Source organism: Sturnira hondurensis, unplaced genomic scaffold (assembly GCF_014824575.4).
Source record: "Sturnira hondurensis isolate 20B ecotype Veracruz unplaced genomic scaffold, ASM1482457v3 Scaffold0016535, whole genome shotgun sequence".
In the NCBI taxonomy this organism is placed as follows: domain Eukaryota; kingdom Metazoa; phylum Chordata; class Mammalia; order Chiroptera; family Phyllostomidae; genus Sturnira; species Sturnira hondurensis.
The window spans coordinates 510,171-528,655 of record NW_028089166.1 but is presented as its reverse complement, the minus strand read 5'-3'; positions in this window follow the sequence as shown (position 1 = coordinate 528,655).

The following is an 18,485-nucleotide window of genomic DNA, read 5'->3' as shown; positions in this document are numbered from 1 at the left end:
TGCAAGATCCACTGTGACCTAGGTCAAGAAGATTTTTTCTCTGATTGTTTATGAAAGTTTCTTTCCATCTCTGCTTGCCTCGATAGGTCAGGCAGGCAAGAAGCAGTGGGAAGGCTAAGGACAATCATCTGTAACACTCACACATGTCCAGAAGCCTTAGGCTACTTCCAAGCCAGAATCTGTGTGTAACACTTTCCTCTCCACAGCCTGGCCTCCTCCTCTTCCTGAGACCTTACTCAGTCTCTTTATTTTGTGTATATCATATTTTTCTAAAGTCCTGACATTCCTATATTTTTATTCATTCTGTTCTCTAGAGTCTAGACCTTATAAGCTTCTGTTACCTTGTCAAAAACTAAAGTGGCTTCCCCAGCCTCCAAAGAGTATGAAATTCTAGAGAGCCTGTAATTTTGGGTGCTGTATGGTCAACACAAAGCTATCCTTCTGAATACATGTGAAAAATCACATCACAATCACTATCAGTATTGTATGTAGTGCCTAAAATTTAAAGCCTGTAGGTTACAATTTTTCATTCAATATGTTATTAAGTTGGCTGAATGCAAAGTGCCAGGACCCAGGCCAGGTGCTAGTAAAATAATCATGATCCTCTATCAAGAGACCTCGCCACATATTCTCTTAGGGAAAACCTAGAGATGAGCAAATGATTGCTAATACCATGTGTCCTGTGGGATGTTAGATACATACACAGAAATAGATATATACGCAACCTAATAAAAGCATAAAGGAACTGTGGCCAATCCTACAGGAACAAGAGAAGGGAAAGTCAGAAGAAAGTTAAACTAGAGTTGTATCTCGAAGGGGCGGTAGTAGTTTAAGCAAAGGGAAAAGGTCATGCCACATAAGCTTTATTTCGAAGACAAGAACACATTAAAACTGGAAAACTCTTCTTTCAAACAAAACAAAAGAGAAAAACACTATGTTCATCACATCTTCTATTTCAAACTTTCCATAATACTATACTATTCTTTCAAGCTCTGTTTAGAATACAACATACTTCCTAAGGAAAAACTACCAGTATCTCCAATCTCTCTTTCTTTTTTTCCTTTAGCTCTTTATATTCTCCATTTCATCAACTGCTTATTTTCTCTGGACCCTTTCTGGACTACTACTCTTCAATTATCCACAAACATCCTTCTCCATTTCTAACCATGTAAACCACTGTCTGAGAAGTGAAACGCCTGCCTGATTGGATACAACGTAATTTCCAGAGCACGTTGGCCCATTTGTCAGAGGAAATACATTTAGGTTGGAAAAACTTACTCTGCAGGCATTAATTTTACTTTCCTTTTACTCAGCTAGAAATTTCATACAGAAGAACCCAATTTTCCAGCTTGATAGTATGTCTTTCCTTCAACGTACAACTTAAGAAGCACTCAAATAGAAGAAAGGCACAAAGTTCTAGCTAAGGCAAATTTTCACTCAGAAGACAAGGTATTATGGAAATAACCAGGATTAACCTTTGCTTTTATTCTATAAATGAATTCAAAAGTCACTTAATCCTCCCTTGAAACCTGCCAGCTAGTCATTTTGCAGTCTCTCTGGTGCTTAAACAAATCGTTAGCATTAATTGCGGGAAACATTTGTTGTAGAAGACTCAAGTAGGCCAACAAAGCAGCTACTTTCCTTACCTTGGATTCCTACCATCTCTGATCCCCACAAGGTCCTGGCCCTGCAGCCCACACTAGCTGGATATTTTTAGTGTCCATTCCCAAAATATCCTCTGAAAATCAGTTTATTTGATTTGGAAATGATATGTTTATTAAGTATAGTTTGACAACAGTAATAAGATTCTTCACTTTAGGTGTCATATATGTATACATATATATAAAACATTTATTTATAAATGTATGTATCTTATACATTTATATGTATGTACATATATATATATATATATATATATATAAACATTTGTTAAATTAGAATAATAACATATAAGAACTTTCAAGGAAATTAGAACAAGATTCTTCCCTAACCACCTTCCCATTTTATGAGTAAGGCAATTGATATAAAGAAACATGAAATAACTACTCAAAGTCATTTAAGTAAGTTACTAGCAGAGTTTGCTTAAACTGACTCTAAAGAACTCCTCGCGTCTACTTCCGTGCAGGGTGGGTTTTACTTTTATCATTTTGAAGAGAGGACATCAGAAGTATTTGCTTTGGAGCTATGAAACTTCTGCAGTAGAGGAATAGTTAAATGAGAAAATGCTTGTAAAGTGTATTGCCTGGCATAGAATAAATTATCAATAAATGCTAACTTTTGCTTTTGGTATTATTGTAGTTGTTTTTGTTATTAACACCCAAAACGTGATAACTGTTATAAAGATTGGTGCCAAAGAATTATTTATGATCACATCATTTTGTCCAGCAACTTTCAGACTAGGGATTCTTACCTTGGAGTCAATGAGCCTCAGGCTTTCACAAATGTTTTAGGAAGCTCCTGAATGCCCAGAAATCTGTGGTAAAAAATTTGCACTTGTGTATTTGTGTTCAGTTCTGGGGAGAAAACTGATACTTCTCATAAATCTTCAGGTTCACCCATGTTATAACATGTATCTGTGTTGCATTCCTTTTTTTTAAATATTTTTTATTTATTTATCTTTAGAGGAAAAGGGAAGGAGAGAAGGAGAGAAATATCAATGTATGGTTGCCTCGAGTGAGTCCCCTGCTGGGAACTGGCCTGCAACCCAGGCATGTGCCCTGACTAGGAATCGAACCCCGATCGTGTGGCTCGCAGGCCGCGCTCAATCCACTGAGCTACACCAGCCAGGGCGCATTCCTTTTTTACTACCAAATAACATTCTATTGTACCTTTATACCACAATTGTTTATTCATTCATCAATTGATGAACATTTGGCTATCATAAATAATGCTGCTATGAATATTGTGTACAAGTATTTGTGTGAACATTTGTTTGCAATTCTCTTGGATGACCTAGGAGAAGGATTTCTGAGTCAAATTATAACTCTCCAACTTTTTGAGGAATGGCCACACTGTTTTTCAAAGGTGCTGTACCATTCTACATGCTCACCAGTGGTGTATGAGGGTCCCAGTGTCTCTACACCCTTATCAATACTTTCTATTTTCCTTTTTAAAAAATTAGAGCCATCCTCATGGATGTGAAGCCATTATTCATTGTGGTTTTAATATGTATGTCCTTAATGGCTAATGATGTTGAGCAAATTTTCATGTGCCTTTTGGACATTTTTATGTTTTCTTTGGAGAAAATATGTATTTGGATCTTTTGCCCATTTTTATTGTTTTCTCATTGTCTAGTATTAAAAGTTTTGCATATATTCTAGGTGATACAAGGTGCAGTCAAGAGGGGGGCCCCAAAAAGGAATTTGGAATGTGGTCCAGAGCTCAAGGTATCTAGAAAATATTAGAGAGATATATAAGATGTCCTCACCTTTCCCCCCACAGGTGTGAGTTGGGGGAAGGGACACGTGGAGCAGGAATTAGCAGGGCTGTTTTGTACAGCCACAGCCTTGCAGCTAATCCATGGCATGGTCATTTAACATATCTATAGCCTTTGGCAGGTCACTTGGATATGTTAAATGGCTGTGGCCAGGCTTGGAGCCAGGGGGATGGAAGTCACTTTCCCCCCAAAATGTAACTAGGGGGCAGGTCCCCTGAGTTACAGCACCTGTGTGGGAGCTTGGAGAAGATTGGCTCTAGGACGTGGGACCACACCTGCCCAGACTCACGATGGCAGCCCAGTAAACTTGGAATAATACAGGAATGATGGCAGGTGTAACTGATGGTGGGAGGAGTCAGAAATGGGGGTACAGAAGATTGGTCTGGGGATTTAAACCCAGACACAGCAGCCATTAGGGGAGAACCACAGGGCTTTGCCACAGTGGGGACCTGTGAAGCCATGTGAAGGAGAGAGCCATGTGCTTTTGGCAGAGTGAGGACCCCCTCTTGGTTTTGGTGGAAGAAGGAAGAACCATGAGGTTCGACCAGAGTGCAGACCCCTGCAGCTTTGGCTGAAGAGGCCCACACAGCTTTGGAGTGTGCCCTTTGGCCAAGTGGCCTGGGAAGCATGAGAGACTTTGCCAGGAAAAATGGGTGCAAAGAACTCTTGCCAGGAGACTGTGAGAAGGTGCCATGTGACTTTGGATTAATTGGAGATCCTGCCCGGGCAGCGACACAGCAGGTGGTGGCAGGAGCCTGGATCCCAGACTTTTGCTTCTTTTCTGGAGTTATGGTACCTTAAGTTAGGGCAGGGGGAGAAGGAAATACTGTGTGCGTCTGTGGGTATCTTAAAGGACTTTGATATTTTAATGAAGACATTAGGTCACTACTTTAAGTCCGTATAGCATTAAATAAACATGTCCTTCCTTTTCACGAATCTCCAGCATTGAGAGATGTCTTTCCAATTGGCGGCAGACCATGGAGCCAGTAGGTGGTCTGGACGGTATGAGTATGCGATCCCCCAGAGTCCAGGCCCCCGTTTGTCATTTCTGTAACACAGGTACTAGACCCTTATGAAACTTGTGATTTGAAAATATTTGTGCCACTCTGTGGGTTGTCTTTTCACTCTCTTGATGGTGTCTTTTGAAGTACAAGTTTTTAGATTTTAGGCAGTCCCATTTATCTATTTTTCTTTAATTGCTTTTGCTTTAGCATCATAGTTTTAAAAAGCCATTGCCTAATCAAAGGTCATGAAGACTGACATCTATGTGTTTTTCACAGAGTGTTATAGTTTTAGCTCTTACATTTAAGTCTTTGATCGGTTTTGAGTTTATGTACATGGACCAAGGTAGGAATACTCCTTCTAGAATATTAATACAATGACACAGTTGAAGTAGATACCCAAATTATATCTATATCATCACATGTAAAATCTCTTTTAATCAAAGTTTCATATAATATCTTTCAGTTACACAGAGTAGAAAATGAAAAATCTGTGTAATGCAGGTTGTTTTGGAGTATTAAAATTCAGTTTAAAAATTATTCTAAATGACAGCCAGAAGGACATGTACATAGGAGAGCTGTACAGAGAGTGTCATGTCATCTAGTCTGAGCTGATCACCCTTCAGATCACGTAATCTTGAGCAGCTCACAGAACATTCCCAGTAGAGTGAGAACAGGTTCAAAGTAATCAACATGAAAGAAAGTAGACAGCTACTGGATATTTTGTCTAGACAGCTAGAACTGGGTATTTTGCTGACCATATTGTGTGAATTGCAGAAGTATCAATGAAACTTAAACATTGAACAATTACAGATGTAAAATTTTTATTTTTAGTGAATGGTAATTCTCAATCCAAGAAAATAGTATCCTATTGCAAATCAAAGCAATAAACTAAAAGCAACATAAACATTTAGACAAGTCCCAAAGAGAATTCAAGCCTTAACCAAGATAGAAATAATCATCTTAGTTATATCTGGATAAGTAACTACTCTGCATAAAGCCTCTTTAGATAATTACAGTCTTGTTTCTGGTTTTTAATTTAGGCAAAACAGAAAGGCAGCACTACAAAAGATAGCTATCTTGAAAGAGAGGGTCAAGGTACCCACTGGTGTAGTTAAAAGATTTAATTAGGATATCAAAAAGAAATTAGAATCTCTACGTATATTTTAACTAAAAGAATATTTACTAGCATTTAATTATTAAAATGATTTCATATTGATGGCCTCACTCAGCTTACATCCACATATATAATTCATGTAATTTCCTGTTATTTGGGATTTCTGTCCCAGAGAAAGAAAAGTTTCACAACAGAGTTTGACATCATAGTCTCACACATTCATTTGCTTTCAACATAGAATATTGTATTTCAATGGACAAGAAAGTGACTTACATATTATTCAGTTTTAAGTAAAATAATCCTCATTAAATATGTAAATAATGTTAAAAACATAACCTGATAACATGTGGAAAGGGTAAAATTTAACAATAGATAATTCAGAATTATTCTTCTAATCTGTTCTACCAGCTCCTCATCAGCCACAGTGAAAGAGAAACAATGATAATCAAATTAGATATGACAAAAAGTTGCCAAAAATGTTGGAAATATCTAGAAAGCTTTTGAAATGTGATTTTTATATCATTTACAATAAGCAGTTTCATGAGGTGCTTGTGACTTTAGCCATGAGTGAGAAAGTAATTGGTTTCAAAAAGAACTTCATGCTACGAAAACAGCATTTTGAAGAAAAAAATTAAATATTTGCCCTTATGTGCAGTTACTGTGAATTTTTGTTATCAATATTTTTAAAAGCTTATGTCTATATACTTTAATGCGAAGAAAAGTTTTTGATATTTACACCATTTGTTCAAAATCTAGATTTTTGTTATCAAGGTAAAGTTAGGACCCCCAAGGGAGATGAGAATTTGAAAGATGCATTCCCCCACAAATCTTCACACAGTTGGTGACTGCAATTTAAAAGTGGGTGTCATATTGTATTAACAGCAGGCAATGAAAAATTTCTTCCATTTTTTATATTTTTCCAGCTCTTTTTGAGATATAATTACCATATATCATTGTATACATTTAAGGTGGAAACCATAATTATTTGGTACGTGCATATATTGCAAAAACAAAGTGATTACCACAGTAAGGTTAGTTGACACCCTCACCTCACATAATTCCTCTTTGTGCACCTGTGCAGTGACATCATCAAAACTCCATTCCCTTAACAATGTTCAACTCAAGTGCTGTTAATCATAGTCACCTTCTTGTATGTTAGATCCTCGGAATTTATCCACCTTATAACTAGGAGTTGTATTACACCCTATATTTCTTCCATTTATATCTACTACTTCTATGACAGCCATTAAAACCAGGAACTAAAATAAACTGAACTCAAAACACAAATTTTAAATCTTTTTATTAAATGGTATTTATGCCAATATTTTAAAAAACAATAAAACATTAAAAAATACTGCACTCTCTGAAAACTTATTAATATCAATTTTCGGTAGAAGCAGAAAGCGACATTTGTACTATTGATAGAAATAAAATTATTTTACTGTGTTATTATTCCATATTATTCCTTTAAAATTTTATTATGAAAATTATTTATAGTACTTTAATAAGTAATTTATGGATAAACAACCTTAAATATATTGAGGGTATTCTCAAAATTGCTCACTAGGGTATGTCCTGAAAGAATTGGGGACTCACTGCCATAGAGAACAGGGCACAACAAAGGCTCATCACATTATTCTCTGCATGTGCTTCATGGAGCATAATTGTCTGGTATAATGCAAGTAACCCAGCACTGAGATACCTAGACTCTAGTTCAATTTAAAAAGGTATAAAACCCCAGGCAAGGCAACTTGCATCTCTAGGACAGTTTTTCCCCGCCTAGAAAATACAATGTTCAGACTGGCTGGCCTATAATGACCCATCTAGCCCCCAAATTCTGTTTTCAGGATGTTCTTCTTATGATAATATGGATTTACAGTTATGTATTAATTCATCATAACTATCATAGAAAAAGTGACTTTAACATCAACAAAAGACAAGAAGCAAGCAAAAACTGATTTTTTAAAAAGGTGGGGAGGTGGGAATGGTGGGAAGAAGGGGAGGGGATTAGTTAGAGAACATGTATGAGTGACCCACAAACAGTGTGGGGATGGACTGTGGGGCGAGGTATAGGACAGTATGGAGGAGGTAAAGCGGGAAAACCGGGACAACTGTAATAGGATAAACAAGAATATAAATAAAAAGTAAACAAACAAACAAACACCCTCCACAAGCACTGCTACCTTCCCAACATCAGGCACAGTGTATTGCTTTTGCAGGGACATGAAGATTAATACAATGCTATCCCTCCCTGACATTCCAGACTCTCGATTACATTCTCTATAATACTTTGTAGATAAGTGACACCAGCACTGATTGAAAGCTCTCATCATTGCTTAATTCTCATTTTCCAATGAGAGTTATCCCTTTTTAAAAGTGGAGTTACTTTCTAATATGCAAAGGGAAGGAAATAAAGCAACTTGTTTTGATGACGTCAACTAAAATGCATTAGATGGTATTTTTATTTCTGGATGAAATGCAAAAGTAGTTTCATATATCATTTATCTAGGCTTTGTTCCAAAATATTCAATAACATATATGTCACTTACAAAGTCATATCCCTGGCTTATAAAGCACTAAATGAATTGTTCTTTTGGTTCCTTAATAATTACTGTCCTTTCACTAAGGGTCATCAGTAAGGAGACAGAACTACAAAAGTGTCACTCAATAATAAAAGACAATGTGCCTAATTTACTATAGTTTATATTTATAAACACACTCTAAAGGAAACATTCACCCTAAACAGCATGCTTATAAGATTGTTTTGGGTAAAGAATCTTGTGGAAATGACTGAAAGATATAGTTAATCTGATATACAATAGATTTTAAGAAAAAAATAACTCCCTCATTCACTGGAATTATTTTAATCACTCACAATTTAATAGATATTATCTAATGCCTTCTCTACATTGTGCTTTGTTATAAACGTAAGGGATTTATTAGTGAACAAGACAAAACTTTTCTCCTTCAAGAATTTCCATTCTAGAGAGAGAAATAAAGTCATTAAGCAAACAAATAAATAATTCACAATAGTGGTGAGTGCTCTAAGGAAAAATATAGCAAGTTTTTAGCAGTTAGTATATATAATACAATATATAAAGTATATAATACAATATCACGTACTCCAGTAAGATGACAGAGGTAGAACTCTGATGCAGTGGTTGAAGTTTTAGCAATAGAAAGACTGGAAAGATTTAGATTTTCAAGCCCTGGTTGGTATAGCTCAGTTGATTGAGCAAAGGCCTGAAAACCAGAGGATGGTGGTTCGATTCCCAGTCAGGGCACATGCCAGTTCCCTGCGGGGGACCCACGAGAGGCAGCCATACATTGGTATTCTCTCCCTCTCTCCTTCCCTTCCCCTCTAAAGATAAATAAATAAAATCTAAAAAAAAGATTTCAATTTTCAGTTCTGGAATTCCATGTGATATGAAAATTTATTGTCTGACCATGTAATGAGTAGAATGTAGTCTACATGGTTTAGAATGGAATAACAGTTTCTCACCCAAAGGCACCAGGTAGGGCAAATACAATAATATTGAACCAGGAAGAGGGATGAAGACGAGTAGATTGGGCAACTTGCCAAAGCTCTTGATGAATATAGGGAAGTAACTGAACTTCGAAGAGAGCCATTTTCAAAAAATAGGAGAGCCTAGCTAAACTCCATTCGCCCGGAATCATTATTAATGGGTTTTACAGACAGGTGTAAGAATAATGATCTCTTCACAATCACTCAAAATTTTTTTAAATGCCTAATTCATCTACAAATGTATTAAATATAAAAAAACATGGACGTGTAGGAGAATGAGCAGCATTTGAAATGACTTCATGAAAATTGTGTCCCAGTGGACATAGGATATTAAGTCAAGGAGGAGCAAAGGTGTCAGAAGCATTCTGTGAAAAAGTGAAACATGTATGGAGTAATAGAAAGAATTGAGTGAAAGTTTAGCAATAGAAGAATGAATAGGAGAAAGCACAGAACAGCACAAGAACTAAAGTTCTTACCAAATAGGTAATCAAAGGGACTTGTATTTTATTTGTATCCATAAATGACAGGAATGTAAATGAGTAAAGCCATACAAAAATATGAAGTCCATTCAAATCACTAGACACTATCAAACACACACATATATATAAAGTACATAATACAATATACATAATATATAATGTAATACATAGGAGGCATATATAATGTTATATGTATATATATATTTTTTCCTTAGGATGTTTAAGAAGTATTCATTCATTCAGTCATAATTTTAAAACCTTTTGTGAGTGTCTACAGTACTTACTAGTCAAAAGCATAGTCTGTCTGTTGAACATGAACACACAAAAGCATTTGATAAGTTTCCAGACAATTGTGCTAAAACAATAAAGTTTTATTGTTAAAATAACAAAATAATTGAGTATTTCATTTCTCTGACCTGGCTCCCTTTATTGCTACCTAATTGATTTTGTGGTTGAAAAAGGTTGAAGGGCAGCCCTGACTTGCCCGGCTCAGTTGGTTGAGTGTGATCTTGCAAAGCAAAGGGTTGCTGTTCTGGCTCCCGGTCAGGGCACAGGCCTCGGTTGTGGCTGACCCCGTTTGGGGTGCATACAAAAAGCAAGTAATCGATGTTTCTCTTCCCCTCTTTCTCCCGCCCTTCCCTTTTACTAAAAATAAATAAGAAAGGAAAAATAAAAAGACTGAGGGGTGTACATTTATCACAAAAATCGAGCTATACAACTTTTACTAAGCCTGTAAGCTTAGAATCTTATGCTTACGGCAGCCCCATCAGGATTGGTTTGAACTTGAATTGCTAACCAGTACATTAATTTTACACTCCTTTCTCCATTTTTTCTACCATCTTTTGAGTTCAGAAGAACACTTGCTAAGTGTTTAAATGGTATACAAACATAAATGATTATTCTATAGTCCATATTCGTCATCTTGAGGCTAAAACCCTCTACTCCCAAATAACTTTTTAGATAGCAAAAGAGTCTATTGAGGAGATATGTCTACATAACTTTTCGTAGTGAATGTGTCTATGTGATGGCAAACCTTTTCACACCTCTACTTTTTAAGTTAAACCATATGACATGCTAACCTTTTAAAGGTGAAAATCAGTTTGGAGCACTCTTAATTGAGAGGAATAAAATATCCTCACCACTGATTCAACTCCCTAAAAAAATGTTATGAAAATCATGAGATAAAAATCTGACCTACCCTGAGTAAGAAAACAAAGAAATGCAAAAAACTAATGAAACAACAAAACGAAGTTGATTGTTTGGTCATTTCAGTCAAACATCTTACAGTTTCAGTAAAGCTGGCCAATTGACTCAATTTTTTGGTAAAATTTCCTTTTCCAGTCACTATGACCAGAATTTCTTTAACAATTTAAATTGTATGTTTATGCTGAAATGTTGGTGATTAAAATGATGACTATATAATATTTATCATCCATTTTACAACGGCTCCAAAAGGAGATTTCCAGAGATAGAATATTTCTTATTGAGAGAAAGGCTGGGGGTGAGGGGAGAGGTGAAGGAAGGAGAAGACAGGAGAGGGAGGGAGAGAAGGAGAGTGGGGGCGGGTAAAACAGAGAGGAAGAGAAAGAGAGCAAAATACGGGGCGGGGGGAGAGACAAGCTATTTACGATGAATGTTTGTCCTGTGGCATAATAGCATACTATTTAAGGTAAATAGCTTAAATAGTTTAGTGTAATAAAATGTAACGTTTTTTCTTTCCTCTTTCCATCTACTCGATTTTCACTGAAAAAAAAAACTTCATATGATACTTCTTTCAATAATCATTATAGTAATGTATGAACTCTCTAATTCCATCACAAAGGCTACATAGGCTTTTGGATCTTAAAGGAAATTTTACATGTTAGACGAATTCACTGTTAATTAAATCAACATTTATGCTACACTCAGGAACAAAGACAGCAAAATGGAAGAAAGGCATTTCCTGAGATCACTCCCACCTCAGTCGCTCTGTTAGCAAATACATTATTCTTTTGTTAACTGCAGATAAATCCTTAGTGTCCCTCTAGGCTTGTTTTTTTCACCCTTTTATTCTATCTGGAGGGTTTGGTTTGTTTTTCCTGACAGCATTTGAGATTTCTAAGCTACCACAGCAGTGCCAGCCCATACTGTGCACAGTAAGTGAAGGAGAAACAATCTGGCTGTTGTTTTAACACTTTGCAAATAGTAACTAGTTTCTCCAGTTTGATTTTTGCCCCTGGACATCTGACAGTGCAATAATCAATCCACTGAATAAAGACAGGCTTCCCCTTCATCTTCCGCACATGCAAATTTGGCAATTTGAGATGGGTATTTACAATTCAATGGCAAATTTTGGTTTTAAATCATGCGCTGGGATACTTTTACACAATAAGAAATCTGTTACCTTCTTCAAAATTTTCCACTACATTCTAATTGATCACTCCTTGGAATTCTTAAAATGGGCCCAAATGACAAGACTAGTAATTGGAAGAACAGTAAAATAGTTAAGGGAATATCAACCTGTTCATTTAAGGAGGTGAAAAACATGATTTGAGAAAAACAGTTTGAAAAAATTTTACATCTGCCTTATATGGCACTGATTCTACTCTATAGTAAACAATTATGAAGTTCCAGAAGTTAGTTCATACAAATAGAAAATACAATGTGGCTAAAGCAATTTTCCATATTGAGATTCTTTTAGAAATATTATAACAAACATGATACTTTGTCAAGACACTGAATTAATTAAAGCTTATTTATATTTAAAATTCTAAATGGAGTTCAATCAGATGTTGTCTCTTAAGATTAGCAAAAACTTTTTAAAGTAATTCATCTATTTATTACAACAGAAATTTGTTTGACAATACATGAGAACATGTAGCCCTGCTTAATACCCACTGAACTTAAACAAAAGTGACTATGCCATATTAATAATTTTTCTGAAGAGAATACAAAATAATTTTATACATAATTAAACATTATGTTTATGTTTATTTTTATTTTTAATGTATTTTATTGATTATACCATTACAGTTGTTCTATTCCCCCCTTCATTCCCCACCACCCAGCACACCCATCCCCCCTTCCCCCCTTTAATTTATTGTCTCAAGTTCTTTAGATTCTATATTTCCCCTACTATTCTTGCCTTCCCCCCTATCTATTTTCTACCTACTGTCTGTGCTACTTATTCTCTGTACCTTCTCCCCCTTCTCCTCCTCCCACTCCCCTGTTGCTAACCCTCCATGTGTTCTTCATTTCTGTGGTTCTGCTCCTGATCTAGCTGTCCTCTTGGTTTGCTTTTGTTTTAGGTGTGGTTGTTAGTAACTGTGAGTTTGCTGTCCTTTTACTGTTCATATTTTTATCTTCTTTTTCTTAGATAAGTCCCCTTAACATTTCATATAATAAGGGCTTGGTGATGATGAACTCCTTGAATTTGATCTTATCTGAGAAGCACTTTATCTGCCCTTTCATTCTAAATGAAAACTTTGCTGGATAGAGCAGTCTTGGATGTAGGTCCTTGGATTTCATGACTTGGAATACTTCCTGTCAGCGGATTTCTCAAAAGAAACTTTATAAACATTATATTTAGATTAGTTCATGGTCTATAACTACTGACAAGAGAGCTTTACTTAATTTTTATAACTAAGAAAAAGCTAATATGCTACCTTAATTCAATATTTAATAGCATTTATATTAACTAGTTTAAATGAAATATGAGTTATTGTAAATTTATTTTATGTCATAAAATCAATTATTCTTTCTCACAGATTGAATGCCCCTACAAACTCCTAAAGGACATCTGGAAATGAAAACAATGAGAAAGGTGATAGAGGACTGGTCTGAATGAGAGCTGGGTAATAACAGCCCCTTGGAAACTTAATTCAGATAACTTGTCTAGGGACAACTTGGCTTTCTCACATGAAATATAAAACTGAGAGGGACTTGTACTACTAGAAAACAGGAGCAGCTAAATTATCTGGCACCCCTAATACTTTAGATACTTCTGAAATGAGAAAACCACCAAGTTTCTTCTTCAGAATGAGAAAGCACAGTATAGAGCTACCAACTGGGGGCAGAACAATTTCGTAAAAAGACTCCTGGAGTTCACTTCCATTTTAAGCAACATGTCATGCTAGCTGTCCTAAGAAAAGCTCCTGGTACAGAATACCTAAGAATAGAGCACAAAATACACTTCAAAAGAAAAAACAAAAATTTACTGATGAGCTGGAAGAAAATATAGGGAAATTCACAACCTATAAAGCCCTAAAGCACTAAAACTGGCATTTCCAAGGGTGTGATTTCAACTGATTACAGGCTGATTTAGGGGCACATTTACAAAAAGCCGAGGTCCCCTCCAACTTGGGAGGTCAGAATGGAGACCTCTATGTAATGCTGGACAGCGAGAGGCTTTCAACCTGAGTGGACATGACAATGATATTATTATTTGTCCATCATAATCCTTCCTCTTCCTGGGCATAGAGGAAGACTATACTTCCCAGCCTCTCGAACTTTGGGACTGCAGCACAGCCAGGAGGACTGGGTGGAAAGGATGTACTTGACTTCCAGAGGGAATGTGTCCCACACAGATAAATTAAAACCTCTGGGAGGACTAATCGTTCCACATCAGACTTGGCGCAAGAAAAATAAATCTTTATTTTCTTAAGCCACTGGAATTTGGGTGTTTATTATTAACTACTTTTAGTCTAATAATCTTGTTACAATAACTGAACAAGAGAAAAAACAATGCTCTATACAGAGAGAAATAATGGGAATACCTGCCTGCAATAGGATGTGATGTTTATCACACTCATAGGTGTGGTTAAAAAAAAAAGGTCCAAACAAAAATTGGTTTACAGGGACCCAGGTAAGGATGTAAAATTCTTAAAGCTCCCAGGTAAGATGGCATACAAAATGCTAGTTTTTCCTCTGCAAACAAACTTTATATCTAGGAGCAAATATTTTCAAGGATACAATTCAAGGATTATATTACAAATAAAAATCACAAAACATAGAAGTAGGCAAGCACCATGAACAAAGATAGCCAAAGCAATAAAATGAAGAAGCAGGAATGCAAAAGCTGCAGACATTACAGTTATCACCGTATATAAATGCTCATATTAATAAAAATACTCTGTTAAGAGAATAATTAAGCAGTAACAGAGTTGATAAATTTACTTTGTAGTTTTGGAGTGTACAATTAATTTCTAGAAATGAAAATATACTTGAATTTATTAACTCCAAATTAGACATAAAGGGAAGATCAGCAGTAATATAGTCATAGCAGGGGATTGTAACACCACACTGACATCAGTGGATAGATCATTCAGACAAAAATCAACAAGGAAACGCAACCTCAAATAACACACTGGGTCAGATGGATTTAATTAATATCTTCAGAGCATTTCATCCTAAAGCAGCAGAATATACATTCTTTTCAAATGCACATGGAACATTTTCTAGGATACACCACATTAGGACACAAAACAAGTCTCAATAAATTTTAAAAGATTGAAATCCTATTAAGCATCTTTTCTGACCATAATGGTATGAAACTAGAATTCAACCATAAGAACTGCTTTAGGACCCAGCAATTCCACTTCGGGTACTCTATCTGAAAAACCCAAAACACTAATTCAGAAGAATATATGCCCCCCTATGTTCATTGCAACATTATTTACAACAGCCAAGGTTTGGAAGGGGCCCAAGTGTCCATCAGTAGATGAGTGGGTAAAAAAGCTGTGGTACATTTACACTGTGGAATAGTACTTCAGCCCTAAATAAAGGAAATCTTACCCTTTGCAACACAGCATGGATGGACCTGAAAAACATTATGCTAAGTGAAATAAGCCAGACAGAGAAAGACAAGTATCACATGATTTTACTTATACATGGACTCTAAAGAACAAAATAAACTAACTAACTAGAAACAGACGCATAGAGAACAGACTGACAGCTGTCAGAGGGGAGGAGAGTAGAGTGCTAGGTGAAAAGGATGAAGGGATTAATCAAAACAAAAACAATATAAAATAAAAGCACTCAGAGACGTAGACAACTGTGTGGTGATTACCAGAGGGAAAGGAGTTCAGGGGAAGGTAGAAGAGGGTATAGTGGGGATAAATGGGGTGGTGAACACACAATGCAACATATAGATAATGCATTATAGAATTGTACACTTGAAACCTATACAATTTTATTAACCAATGTTACCCCAATATGTTTAATTTAAAAGTTTAAAAAAAGAAAGAAGCATATGAAGACATTAAAGTTCAGCAAAAAAAGACAAATATCAAGAATAAAACATGAAGGTTAAGAAATGTATAAGATTGAGTCAGGTATTCAAGATACATTTATAAAAGTTGGCACTGGTGATTAGAAATAGAATCAAACACCTGGCTGGCGTAGCTCAGTGGATTGAGTGCGCGGGCCTGCGAACCAGACGATCGCGGTTCGATTCCCAGTCAGGGCACATGCCTGGGTTGCAAACCGGTTCCTTGCAGGCTAACTACCAGCAGGGGATGCACAAAAAGGCAACCATACATTGATGTTTCTCTCCCTCTCTCCTTCCCCTCTAAAAATAAATAAATAAATAAATAAAATCTTAAAAAAAAAAGAAATAGAATCAAACACAAATTCTAGAAATCTAAAACTTTGTTATTGGAGTTAACAGCTGAGTAGATATGGCTAAAGAGAAGACTACTATAGGCAAACCTTGTTTTATTGTGTTTTGCTTTATTGCCTTCCATGTCACAGGTATTGTTTTTTACAATCTAAAGGCAAGCCCCTCCACCAGTCAAAAGATTCTTACTTGCTTTATTGAGATGATCTGGAACCAAACCTGCAATATCCTTGAGGTGTGCCTGCAATGTGGTGGGTATATCAGAAGAAACTATCACAAACAAAACTTAAGCAGAAAAAAAGATGTAAAATACAGACAAGAGAACAAAATATTTAGACAATATAGTGAGACAACATAACCTACATTTCATCGGACTTCTACAATAGAATGAGAATGAGAAATAGGGGAAAGAAATATTCAGACACAACAGAAATTTCCAAGATTGCTAAAAGATTTTTATTCTAGATTCAGAAAGCGGTATAGATTCCAAGTGCAATAAAAAAATAATAAATCTATAGCCAGACCCAACCAGAGAAACAGAAGAACACCAAATATACAGGAAAATATTAAAAGCCCAATAGAGGGAAAAGAACACTTATAAAGAACTTACACTTAGTCCAAAAATATATTTCCCGAAAATGGAAGGTGAGAAAGACTTGGATTAAATCTTCAAGTAGAAAGAGAAAATAACTTTCAGTTGCTATCCAATTAAAACCATATTCCAAGAACTGGAATAAATTAAATAAATTTTAATGCAAACATTTACTAATAGTATTACCACCAACAAATGCTCATTAAAGAACCTCTAAATAATGTAGTTCAAGAAGAAAGAAATTAATCCAAAAAGAATAGCTAAGATGTAAAAATGACTTTGGAAGATAAAAACTGGCAAACTTCCACATCAATCATTGAAAGCTTGACTCTGCCAAAGAATGGTAATGTTAACAATGTATAATTAATGGAGTTAAAAACTAATGACAGGGGAAACTCTGTTTTAGAATAGACTATGTGAGGGCAGCGAGCACTCGCTGCAAAATGGGACAAAGCCAGTAAATGATAAACATTATATTTTGAAAGCATCCGAGAACTTTGGAAGCAACCAACTAAATTCCAGAGGGAAGACAAACTCTTTTATGTAAGCAAGGGTTTTTATCTTCCTTTGCCTTGCAGGCATGTTCTGATTCTGAGTGCTTGCTCAGGGTCTGCCTTATCGATGAGAGCCCCAGCTAGGAAAGGAGAAACTGGCCAAACGTTCAGTGATTCTGCAGGACACGTGTGACAGACTGGAAACCTGAGGGGCTTCAAAGCACAAATGCTCTTCCACACAAAACATTTGCCGAGGTCTGAGATATAGCAGGCATCTGGGGAACTTGGCCAAAAGCTTCTAGAAGGCAAAGCAAAATCTCTAGAAGTCACATGGAAGTAGCCCAACGCAAACATTCTGCTAGGCTTACCTTTGAGCACTCTGTCATACTTTCAAGCAATGGGGGTAGGGGTAGGAGACTGGAGAACTTCGCTGAGGATGTTTGAAGGGCACGGCTGAATTTTCAGTCTGCAAAACCTGAGGAGACAGAGAATTGCCAGACTTAGAATTAAAAACCTGTGCAGGTGGAGAGAGAAAGAAGCAAACACAAGCAAGAGTAAAGCAGAAAAGTGGGCAGGGTTTATCCAACTGAAACCCAGCTTCTTGATTAATGGCCGATTGGGTGCAGGTGCCCCAACCCTCACTCTTTTTACCAACAAAGAAGACAGTCATGTGGAGCCTCTATAGTTAATTATATACAATGCCCAACAGACACCAAGAACTTACTGGCTGGGAATGCGGAGAGAAGAGAAATGTGACCAACTTTGAGAAGGACAGAAAGATGGCCCTGGTAATGGTGTTTGCAAGCAAGGTCTTTCAAAAACTATGGTTAATATATTGGGAACCATTGGGGGGAACTAAATAGATCAAAGGGTAAAGAATTTAAAAGAACACTGAAATCTGAAAATGGGGAGCAAATAAACATCCTGTAAATGAAAAAATATTTTAAGCTAAGAATTTCATAGACGCGTTGAACAGCAGACCACATGCAGCAGAAAACAATGAACTAGAAAAGAGGTTTAAAGAAACTGAAGTGAGAAAACGAAGAAATGGGGAAACACATTATAAAGGTATAAAAGCATATAGGGCATTGTCTTTGTTTGGGTACCCAGAGAACAGACTTTGATGAAAAGATTTGCATCCACGGGGTTTATTAGTGAAACGTCTCAGAAAAATCAGTGTGAAGCACGTTTGCACAGAAAGAGAAGTTGAACTGAGATATTGTAGCAAGAGAGGCATTCGTCATT